We start from the raw sequence: 10,594 nt of genomic DNA on the forward strand, positions 1-10,594 counted from the left end.
TTTTTTTTCTTCCAAACTGGGGAGATAATATTGTCAAATTAATGAAAGATGATTGGGATCACATAGTTTTAGAAGGAAACAAATGACAACAATAATATCTCCCGAAATCCAGAAATCCAGAAACCCTAGGAATTCTTAATAGGTGAGATTCAGATCTCAGGTATGCCGCCAGAGCATGTTCTTTTGTTTATATTGACGCTTTGGCGGCATATCTGCTAACCCCCTGAAAGAAACAAAGGAACTTAAGATAAAGAAAAGGAACAAAGAATGTACTTTAATTGATGATTATGCTAACCTTCGGAAAGAAAGACAGGCCCAAGAAAAAGAAGAGGAATGAAGAATGTACTTTCGTGAAAAATTTATAAGCGTATCAATATTGGTGGAGGGGTATGTTTGATTTCTGTTACAATTGATTAAAAGTGGATGCTATTCGCCTTACAGTAAAAATCGTATGTTTCCTTAATTAAATATAAAACAAATTGACATTATCTTCTGGGGAACTCCTCGAATGAGTAAGCCACGTGAGCAGAGTTCAGCATCAAGCAAAAGTTAAGTGAGAAAGTACGTACGTGATTCATCTTCGTTGTCATCTTCATCTAAGAGAACCTCAACATTATTTCCTTGGCTGGAGAGGTTGATGAGTTCAGACTATCCACTATATCTTGTAACTGAAAGTATCGTGCAGAAGACAAAGATTAGATCACATAGAGTAAAAGAAATGAGGAGGAACATGCTCTCAGATAATGTTTCTTTGGCAACAAAATAGACATATTCTCAAGTGCGTTCACTTTTAGTTTATCTTCCTCCAAGTACTCCCCAGCTTCCTCTCTTGGGTACTCCCCTCTATCAAGCTGTAGGCCTGATAGTGTTTCATTGTTCTTTCTCTTAGCACCTGGACTTGAGCAAGGTAGAGCAGATAGTACTGCTTCGGAAGAAGTCAAGAGAACCTAGAAAAGATATGATGCGATTTCATTGACAAAACAATTTAGCAAAAATAATGCATATTAATGTGACAAATAACCATTGATTGTAATATGCAATCAAAAGAAGAGCTTCGATCGGTGCTTATGCCAAGCTCTACCTTTCTGTCTACCCTCTGAGCGAGTTTTTTGAATTTTGTATCCTTCCGACTCACAACTTCACAAACCAATCTCCTCCGATGTTCGAGATACTTTACAGGCTACAGCATCAGGGTCACCAACTTAGTCAAATCCAAAGATGAGAAGAAATTCATACACTGCTTCAAAGAATGAGCAGTATTATATTTTCGTTCTCATCCATGCTATGTTTTACCTGTCGTCTCTGTACCGGTACAATGGTCAAGCTGACTTTGTTTGTGATTATCTAAATTAGTGGTAGAGTCAGATGATAACCCGTTAATGTATTGGTTAAAGAGACCAATTTAGGTGATACAGTTTACAAACTACTAAACAGAAACTTATACAAAATGTTGTCAATAGCACTTTGCATCAATGAAATTATGCATCTCGGTACACTATAATTTAATTAAATTGAATTTTATAGAGCGATAAGTTCAAATTTAACCAACTGAACCTTTATTTATCTTTGGTACTTTGTTGCATGATATATACAAAGATGACACCTCTAACATGAAATCAGCGCAAAATTAGAGAAATACATGATGACAGTCCAAAATCAAGGAGAAGGACAGGTGTTGCAGTACAAATCCAACACTGGGAGAAAAACTCAAAGTGCACCAAAGATATCATCAATAAAAGACACCATTAAAATGAAAGGGGAAATAATTTATATATTTAAAGCCAAATGGTGACGTAGGGACCAAGATGATATGAATGGAAATCATTCAAGACAGAATCAAACAAAAGAAAGAAGCTGATTTAATTGAAACTATGTAGCAAATTTTTGCGGCAGAAAAAAAACAATCGTACCAAAAAAACCAAAAAAGTAATGATTAAAACCATAGAATTTGCTGAAAGGTACAAAAACCCCAATTACACTAATCTGGTATAATAAGTGAATCAACAAACAGTATAAGATACCGATACAACCTAATTGTAGGATGATGCTTCTTTGAAGCGGAATGAAGAGCCCTATTTATGCTGATTTCTGTTACTAAAAACGTAACCTAAACCAGCAATCAACGGGAAAAAAAATTCTTTAATTTTTTTCTGTATGTTTACCTTTTTCCTCTCAACCGTCTTTCTGATTCAACATGTAAATAACATGAGTTTATTATAAAAAAAACTACATCATAAAGAATGAAGAATCGAAAAATTCAAACAGAGAAGCAAAGCTCATGGATTTCTGCGTGAGAGAAGAAAGGGTTGAAGAAAAGGGATCTCAATGGAAGAAACAAAGAATAAGCTTTTGTAAGCGGATAAAACAAACTAGGAATTACTGGTTAGTCCAAGAATGAGAGATCCGTCTAATGACTAGTCCAGTCATAAAATATTTTTTAATCGCTGGTCCAAAAACATGTTTTTTGACCAGAAATTTTATCTCCTAGTCCATCCCACGTGTGAGTAAAATGATGTCTAGTTTTTATATTTTCGAAAATAACCTTTTCTGCAATGAACATACAAGAATAGAGGATAAGAAAGTATTTTCGTTCTTCTTTTCTTTTTTTTTTTCAACAGCTCGGATCCAGTTTTCTCTCTGCTTCAGTTGGTTTTCTTCTTCAATTTTAGATTTTCGATCTTAAATCCCCAGGTAATTTCTATAAACCTCTTCTCCATTCCTTAATATTTGTTATGCTTTTTGAACTTACGTTTGTTTTTTCAAATGAAATCATGATGAGCAGCTCGATTTCATGATTTGGTTGTTTTTTTTCATTGTTTTCTTTCTAGATCTAGTAATTGTTATCATTTTTCTATGATGTACACTGTTCAATTGCATGATTTAATCCCATTTTTGTTCGTATTTAATATTTTTATGTTGATTTTTGAATATGATTTTGAACTCGTGCTACTCTGTTGATTAGATCATCTTATTCTTTTGTTAACATATCATTTTGATGATATGTATGATTTTCGTTCTTTCTAGATTTACAGAAAATAACAATTTCAAATATTTTTCTAGATTTTATGATCCGTGCATATAAATATGTACTGTCTTTAGTATGGTTTTTTGTGAAATTTGAAAAAATATGGGGATTTGTGCTTGGTGGATGGGAAATTTAGGAATTTGTTTGTTTTTTGAAATTATTAAATTTAGAAAGAAAATTGAGACTAATGGTATGTGATTGAGATTTGTGCAGTTTGGGTAAATGTGTGTTTTTTTGTTAATTGGAAATTTGGGGTTTTGAGAACTAGTTAGTTATCACTGCTTCTGAGAAAGCATCCATAGGAAGCATGATAGTTCAGTAGCGTTCTGAGTATACATATGAAAGAATATCATTTAGATCTTGTACTTATCTGTAGCGATTTTGCGGCACATATTTGTATGCAATGATTTCACAGTACACGTATGCATGTAGTGATTTCACAGTACATGTTTGTCTATAGTGTTTCACAATACATATTTGCTTGTACTGGGGGGAGCTCTTTTATTACATTGACAAATACTTCAAAGTTAGTTATTATAGCCCAGCTAATAGCTATTAGACATGTTCGTACTACATATTGATATGTATTTTAGGTAGGATCATATAATACAAGGGTTTTTAAACAGTACATATCAACCATGAACTAGGATTTTCAGCACTACATATTAATATGTACCGTAGGATATTTCCGCAATACATATTTCCATGTACTAATTTTCGCAATACATATTTCCATGTGCTGATTTCGCAGTACATTTTTTTCCTCCCAGTAAGGTTAGTTGGTGTTCTTTTTCTTATGATTAGAGCTCACATATTCATGCCACCTATGCCTAATGAAATTTTGTTTATCAGGTGTTATGAGAGCATCACTTTGAAGTTAATGTCTACGAGATTATACAAATTATGTCCAAAATTGTTGGTTGAGCTCTTAAAGGATGTTGTTTTCTTTTTTCTATAACTGATTAATGTATTATTACTTGCAGGCTATTACTAAACCAGTTACAGATGAATGTGCTTTCATTGAAGAAAATGCGGGATTCATTTTCGGCAAGTAAGCCTCACACCATTCTCTGGACATAGTTATAACTATCTCATATTGTTGTGCATATACAAGCATAAACTAGGCTTTTACCCAGTAAATAATTAAGACCTGTTAACGGGGGTCGAGGGGGCGGTAAGCAAGAAATTTAGTTAACTGAATAGTATCTTTCAAGATCCTACTGGTTACTCATTTACTGGTATTGGTTGTATAACAAAAATAAAAGTAAACTAGTTTTCTTCAGTTCATGTGTATATGTACTGTGATATTTGCTAGCTTTTTTCTCACTGCGTATCGATATGGATTGTTGGCTCTTGAGTTTAAACCAAAGCTCCTTATTTTCATTGTATCACTTGATAGTGAAAAACTCAATGTCTACTCATGTACATGTGAGAGGGCATCTTTCTGAGTCTTTTTCTAATATTACATAGGCAAGATAAAAAAAGATAAGCATATGATCATATTTGGGAGGACAGTCAAAAACTTTCTGGAAAGGTATTATTAGATGTGTCACATGGTTTTAGTTTGATTGAGGTTACATTTGGGTGGACCGTTTATTTTCTAACCATTTGTGGCTTCTTTTGCAGTCTTACTTCCCTGAATTTGTTGACGTAGATGAGAATCAAATAGAGCAATGGAACCATATAACCCTTCCCCTCAAGATTTTGGAGTCACCTCGAATGGACGGAGAATCACAAGAACTTTGTCTATGAGAATCGTCATTTATCCCTAGAAATGCCTAATTAGTTGTAGTTGGAAGAAGAACAAATTAACCATACATCCATCATAGCTAGCTGATTACCTCCCATCCTCCCAAACCATAACTTTGTCTATGGTGGCAGACTAGCAGTTGAGGTTAGCAGACTTGCAAGCATTAAGGTTGAGAGACAGACTGGAGGAATTATCTCATCAAATTAAAAGGATCTGATACTCGGTATATATCGATATGTATAATATGGTTTAACTCGGTACATGTGGATATGTACTGGGTTTTAACTCACTACATGTCGATATTTACTAAACTTGGCTAAATTATATAGTTTTTGACAGAAATTTCTTTTAGCTCTAGGTTACTACATGAAGATATGTACTGCCATTATTTAAGGCTTCATACTTTTTTCTTAGTCTCTTATATTAAGTTCATACAACTAGTATGTTGTACTATAAAAAGTATTGAAACACATTCAATTTTTGTTTTGCGAACTCTTCATGTACTAATATAATTCTGAGTTTCAGTCCTGGTTTTCTTATCCTGTTAAGTTTTATAGTACATGCATATATGTATTGCCTGTACTTAAGGCTTCATACTTTCATTTTTCCAAGTATTCATACTGATTAGTTTGTTGCAAAACTATAAATATAACCTAACAATATTAGACAACGATACAACACTGCAAATAGAAAAAAATGGAATGAAGACATACTGCACTTTATTTGTGATGGGCATTCAAGCACCAAGCTGTTCTTATTACACAACAAAATAATGGGAATTCAAGCACCAAGTTTTTCTTATTACACAACAAAATACGGGTAGTACATATCAATATCTATTAGGTATTCACAATAAAATTTATACATACTAATGGCCATTGTTAACTAATTTTCCAGTATAGGGAGATATCTACTCTTGTCTTGTAGTATTGATACCAAAAAATTATGAATAAGTTCCCATAAGATGCCTTACTTATCATTTGCAATTGCGCGTCAGTCAATTTTGGTCTTCATTCTTAATCGTATTCACAAGAATATACAACCCCTTAAAACTAGATATGTATATTCTCCTAGGGTCTTTTGCAGGTGCTTTCTTATTATTTTTCATATTCTTCACATTACCTGCACAAACAAGTCATTTATTTCAGTATAAATGGATGTATATTGTAATATAAGAGTAGATATCAACTGTTAAAAACATATTGTTGGTATTCAAGCATCACAAAAAAAGACCTTTCCATCAGTACATATAGATATGTACTATTGGATATATAATGTCAAAAACATTTTGCTTGCATTCAATCATCAGAAATCAGTTTTTTACATAATGTAATATATTGTTGGTATTCAAGCGTTAGAAACCTAAGTAAAGAAGCACAAGAACACTTTTATTTTTTTTCTTTTGCAAGGTAGTACATATTGATATGTTGCATTATTTCCTTTCAGAGTAGATATCAAGGAACTGTATCCGAACAACAAAATATGTACTGAAAAGTATGTAAGATATAAACTAGGTTTTCACACAAAACATATTGACATGCACTGTTGTTTTGAAACAATATCTATTGTTGCTTCTATAAATATGTACTATTTGTTTCAACCTAGTACATATCAATATGCACTCTTGTTTTGATACATTTTCAAGTATCACAAAATTAATATTCAATATATATCAATATCTATTGTTGATAACCCATTACATATCGATATTTACTCAGCGAAACTTCAGTACATATTCAATATGTATTGGGTATCAGACGCTTCAAATTGATAAGATGATCCTCCTGTCTTTCATGCTTGATGCCCTCAAATTTTCTAACTACATATTGTAGGTTTGAGAAACTACAGTTCTCTTCCTTTTGCTTTTGGTGAAGTAGTTGATGTTGTTTTTCCTTTGGTTTTTGTTGTTATACATATTGACACAATTAATATGTAAGTATCCACTACATATTGATAGTAAGTAACACTACATATTGACAGGGTAAATAAGGTTTTCACATACTACATATCCATATTGATAGGTATTCACATGTCAATATGTAGTTTCAATGTGTTAATAGACTACTTATGGATCACTACATACTGATAAGTTTTACACACAAAATACCACAAAATAGTAAGTAACACTACATATTGAGATGGAGGTTTTCACATACTACATACCTATATTGACAGGTTTTTCACATGTCAATATGTAGTTTCAATATGTTAATATGCTACTTATTGACCACTACATATTTTTATGTAATTACTCCTGTAATTGTTATTTTTCTGTAATTATTTCTGTAATCAGCAATTTTTCTTCTAGGGATTTGTATGCAGTACATATTGATATGTCCTCAAAACAGAAAAATAAAAATGAAAAATGAATGACTTAAAACTGAAGAAGTAGAGAAGGATTTGTTTTGAACCATTTACTTGTAATTCTTCCAAAGAGAAGCAACATCCAATTGAATCTGGTAGAGACTTCAACTGCATCATCAAATAATCCTCATTAACTACAACAAGTATTAGACATATATGATCCAAAACACAATAATCCAGTATTAAACAATTATGAGTAACAGGAAAACGAATCATAAAATCAGATCCAAAATGAATCTCCATCAGAACAACTATGTCAATCTTATACGATTTTTCGTTTAAATCTGATTTTTTTCAGTTGATTTTGTGATGGTTTCAACGGATTTTTGTAATGATTTCATCAAATCTAGGGTTTTGTCGTTGATTTTTCTTTTGTTTGTTGATGACCGATTAAGAAGATCACTTGAATACGATGAGGTAGAAAAAAAATGAGAGGAAGTAACAGGGAAAAGTTTTTTAATGGAAGAATTGCAGAGAGAGGTTGGTTCTTTAGTATTCACACGTATAATAAAAAGGGTACTCGAGTCTTTTTGCAAAGACCAGAACTTTTTTGGACCTCCTATTAAATGTTTTTTCTGGATGGACTACAGACTAACCAGGGTCGGGTTTTATGGACTAAACAGGAAATTCCTCTAAAACAAACCCATCCCTCGCCCGCACCGACCAACTTAATATTACCCGAAGTTTCATAGCCGTTCAAGTCAAACTCCATCCGGACGATCCCGACCGCCGGATGGCAATTTTCGGCAAATCCTGTCCACCGATTGACTCTTTGATCAAGGAGACAAACACCACCTTTTTTTTTATAACAATGATAATTACCAAACCTAAATTAACTAAATCAAACACTAAATCTAAACCAACAATTAAGGAAACCAACTTACGATCTCTTCTTCTTCCTCTCTTCCTCTTCTTTTTTTTTTCTTTTTTTTTCTTTTCTTCAACAACAATTAATCTTCGATTCTCAGTCATTAATAACTTTAAATGGGTAAGAATCAAAAATCCAACCTTTTTTTATTACTTTTCATCCCATGAAAAGATTAGATTAGATTAAATTAGAGAATGAAAAACTAGTTTCAAACTGAATACGGTCGGAAAGTATTGATTTCCCAACCGTAGGATTGATTTAGGGTGGGAAAATATTGATTTCCTCACCGTATAATAAATTTTCTACGGTTGGGAAAATATGAACTTCCAACCGTAAGTGATTTACCTAACTTTTCTATACGGTTGGACAATAAATACATAGTTGTTTTGAATTAAGCAACATCAGTTTATAGATAGAAATAAAAGCATATCAAAGAAGAATAAGGTTTAATGACTTAGCTTCTAATTTTATTTCCTCTTGCTTAGAGATGGAGTAAAACCATATTTTTCTTTTATTGCAAAAGGCTAGAAGAGGGCTTAGTCAACATCCAATTAGTAGTTGTGTGTCATCCAACATGTCCATCATTAGTTGTATGACACCTCACTATGTGAGTCATGCTTAGTCAACATGACACCTAAGCAACATTAAGTTAATCTAAATTCCTTGATTTAATTCTAATCATTCCTTAATCTAGCACAAACTTAATTCAGCTAAGATTAGAACTAAACATAGGTTAACTTAAGCTAAGCATGATTGGTAGTCCCCGGCAACGGCGCCAAAAACTTGGTGGGCCCCGAAAAGGGTATTAGAAATTATCCCCGGCCAAAAACTTGGTGGGCCCGGAGATATGTATAAAAATGAGCGCAATAAAAACGGGGGCCTACAGTAATACCGCAAGTGCACGGTCGTCGGTTGTAGCTCGTGCAAGTACGGGTCGATCCACAGAGATCGGGTGTGTTTCGGAAATGTGTTTTAGCTAATTGGGTTCCTGAATTTGCTTTGGGCTTAGAAGCCCTTTGGAAGTGTTGGGCTTAATGTACTATTGGGTTTGTTCTCAATAAAAGGAACTGAGCTTGGGCTCAGTTGGTCTTTGAAAAGCAAATTGGGCTTGGCTATTTGAACTAGGCCTTTGGTCTTAACTATGGAATGGGCCTTAGTGAATTTGGGCTTTGGTCTTTAACAAATGGGCTTTGGTTAAGCCCACAGATGACTGAATTGGGCTTCAGTTTGAAGTGTGACTTGGGCTTTTGGAAGTGAGCTTTGGAGAGCAAAGCAATCAGCAGCAATGCAACAGAACAGCACAGGGGCAGCAGCAGCAAGGGAGGCAAACAATGCACAGCAGCAGTGCAATGCAGTGAAAGAAAAGTGCTGCACAGCAATAGAATGCAGCAAAGGAGCTGCAGCAGACAACAGCAACAGCAGTAGGGAAGGCAGCAGCAGCTGCAGCTGCACAAGCAGTGCACAGCAGCACAAGAGACAGAAGAAGAAGTGGCAGCAACAGCAGCACTGCAAGTCTGCACAGCATCTGCACAAGCAGTGCAAGTAGCAGCAGCAGTCTGCAAGGCACTGGAAGGAAGGAAAACAGAACAGTGGGAAAAGCAATGGAAAAATGATAAAACAAACCAAGATAACAGCAAGCAAAGATGACAATGAAGTGAAAGATAATGCAATAAAGAAGATGGCTAACAAAATAAACAAAAGGAAACACAAACAGGGCAACACATGGCAAAAGCAAAGAACAAAAATGAACCAAGGCCTAAGCCAAGGGCAGGGGTGATAAAGAAACTGAAATGAAGCAAAGCTAAGGCAGGATACAGGCAAACCTATAGAATGGGTTGAAAACTAGCTTGCTATAAGCACTAGCTTCTCCCAATGCACAATCAACACTACAACCTAAGCATACACAGGGAATGGCAAGAAAATCAGCTTGCTTTAAGCACTGATTTCTTGCCATTGCACAATTAGTTCAAAGCTTCACAGAAGTATCTAGCCTAGCATTCCTTCAAATTGACAGTGACAAAGCAACAACAAACATGATAGTGAATTGATACTAACAGTGAGCAACATCTAAACAGGATACAACTAACTGAACTAACAATAACAGAACATTTAACATATTTATAACAGAACATTTAACAGAACATACTAACTGAGCAAGAAATTAACAGAACATTTAACATATAACAAACAAAGCAAGAAATTAACAAAACACAGCAAGAGAATTAACTACTAGCACATTTAACTGAAACATGAAAATTCAACAGGACAAGAGAATTAACAGAACTTTAGCAGTCCTGGATGTGGGCTAATCCCAACATAAGTTCACATCACACCCACAGTTCCCTTTTTATACCCAATTTACATTTTAGGGTTCTTACACCCAATTCCCAAATTTACCCAATTGAACAGTAAAATTAGGTATATGATTTTACCTAACGTAATGGGTCTAATTCGAACCCACATCCCTATTCTAGCTCCTCCATGCCTTCCTAACAGAAAATTAGGGTTTTCTATAAAAATCCCAAAAATTGAGAAATTAGGGTTTCGTAAAATCTTACTTTGATGGCGCAATTTCTTCAATCAATCG

At 34.2% G+C, this 10,594-nt stretch overlaps 1 long non-coding RNA gene across 1 annotated transcript; it reads left to right on the plus strand.

Moving 5' to 3' along the window:
* Nucleotides 1-2,606: 2,606 nt before the first annotated feature.
* Nucleotides 2,607-5,112, plus strand: LOC113284576. The gene is made up of 3 exons (XR_003328252.1): nt 2,607-2,691; nt 4,009-4,076; nt 4,652-5,112. It is a non-coding gene; the product is annotated as an uncharacterized LOC113284576 (long non-coding RNA).
* Nucleotides 5,113-10,594: the final 5,482 nt, after the last annotated feature.

The sequence above is a fragment of the Papaver somniferum genome, chromosome 5, assembly GCF_003573695.1.
Source record: "Papaver somniferum cultivar HN1 chromosome 5, ASM357369v1, whole genome shotgun sequence".
NCBI classification, from domain to species: domain Eukaryota; kingdom Viridiplantae; phylum Streptophyta; class Magnoliopsida; order Ranunculales; family Papaveraceae; genus Papaver; species Papaver somniferum.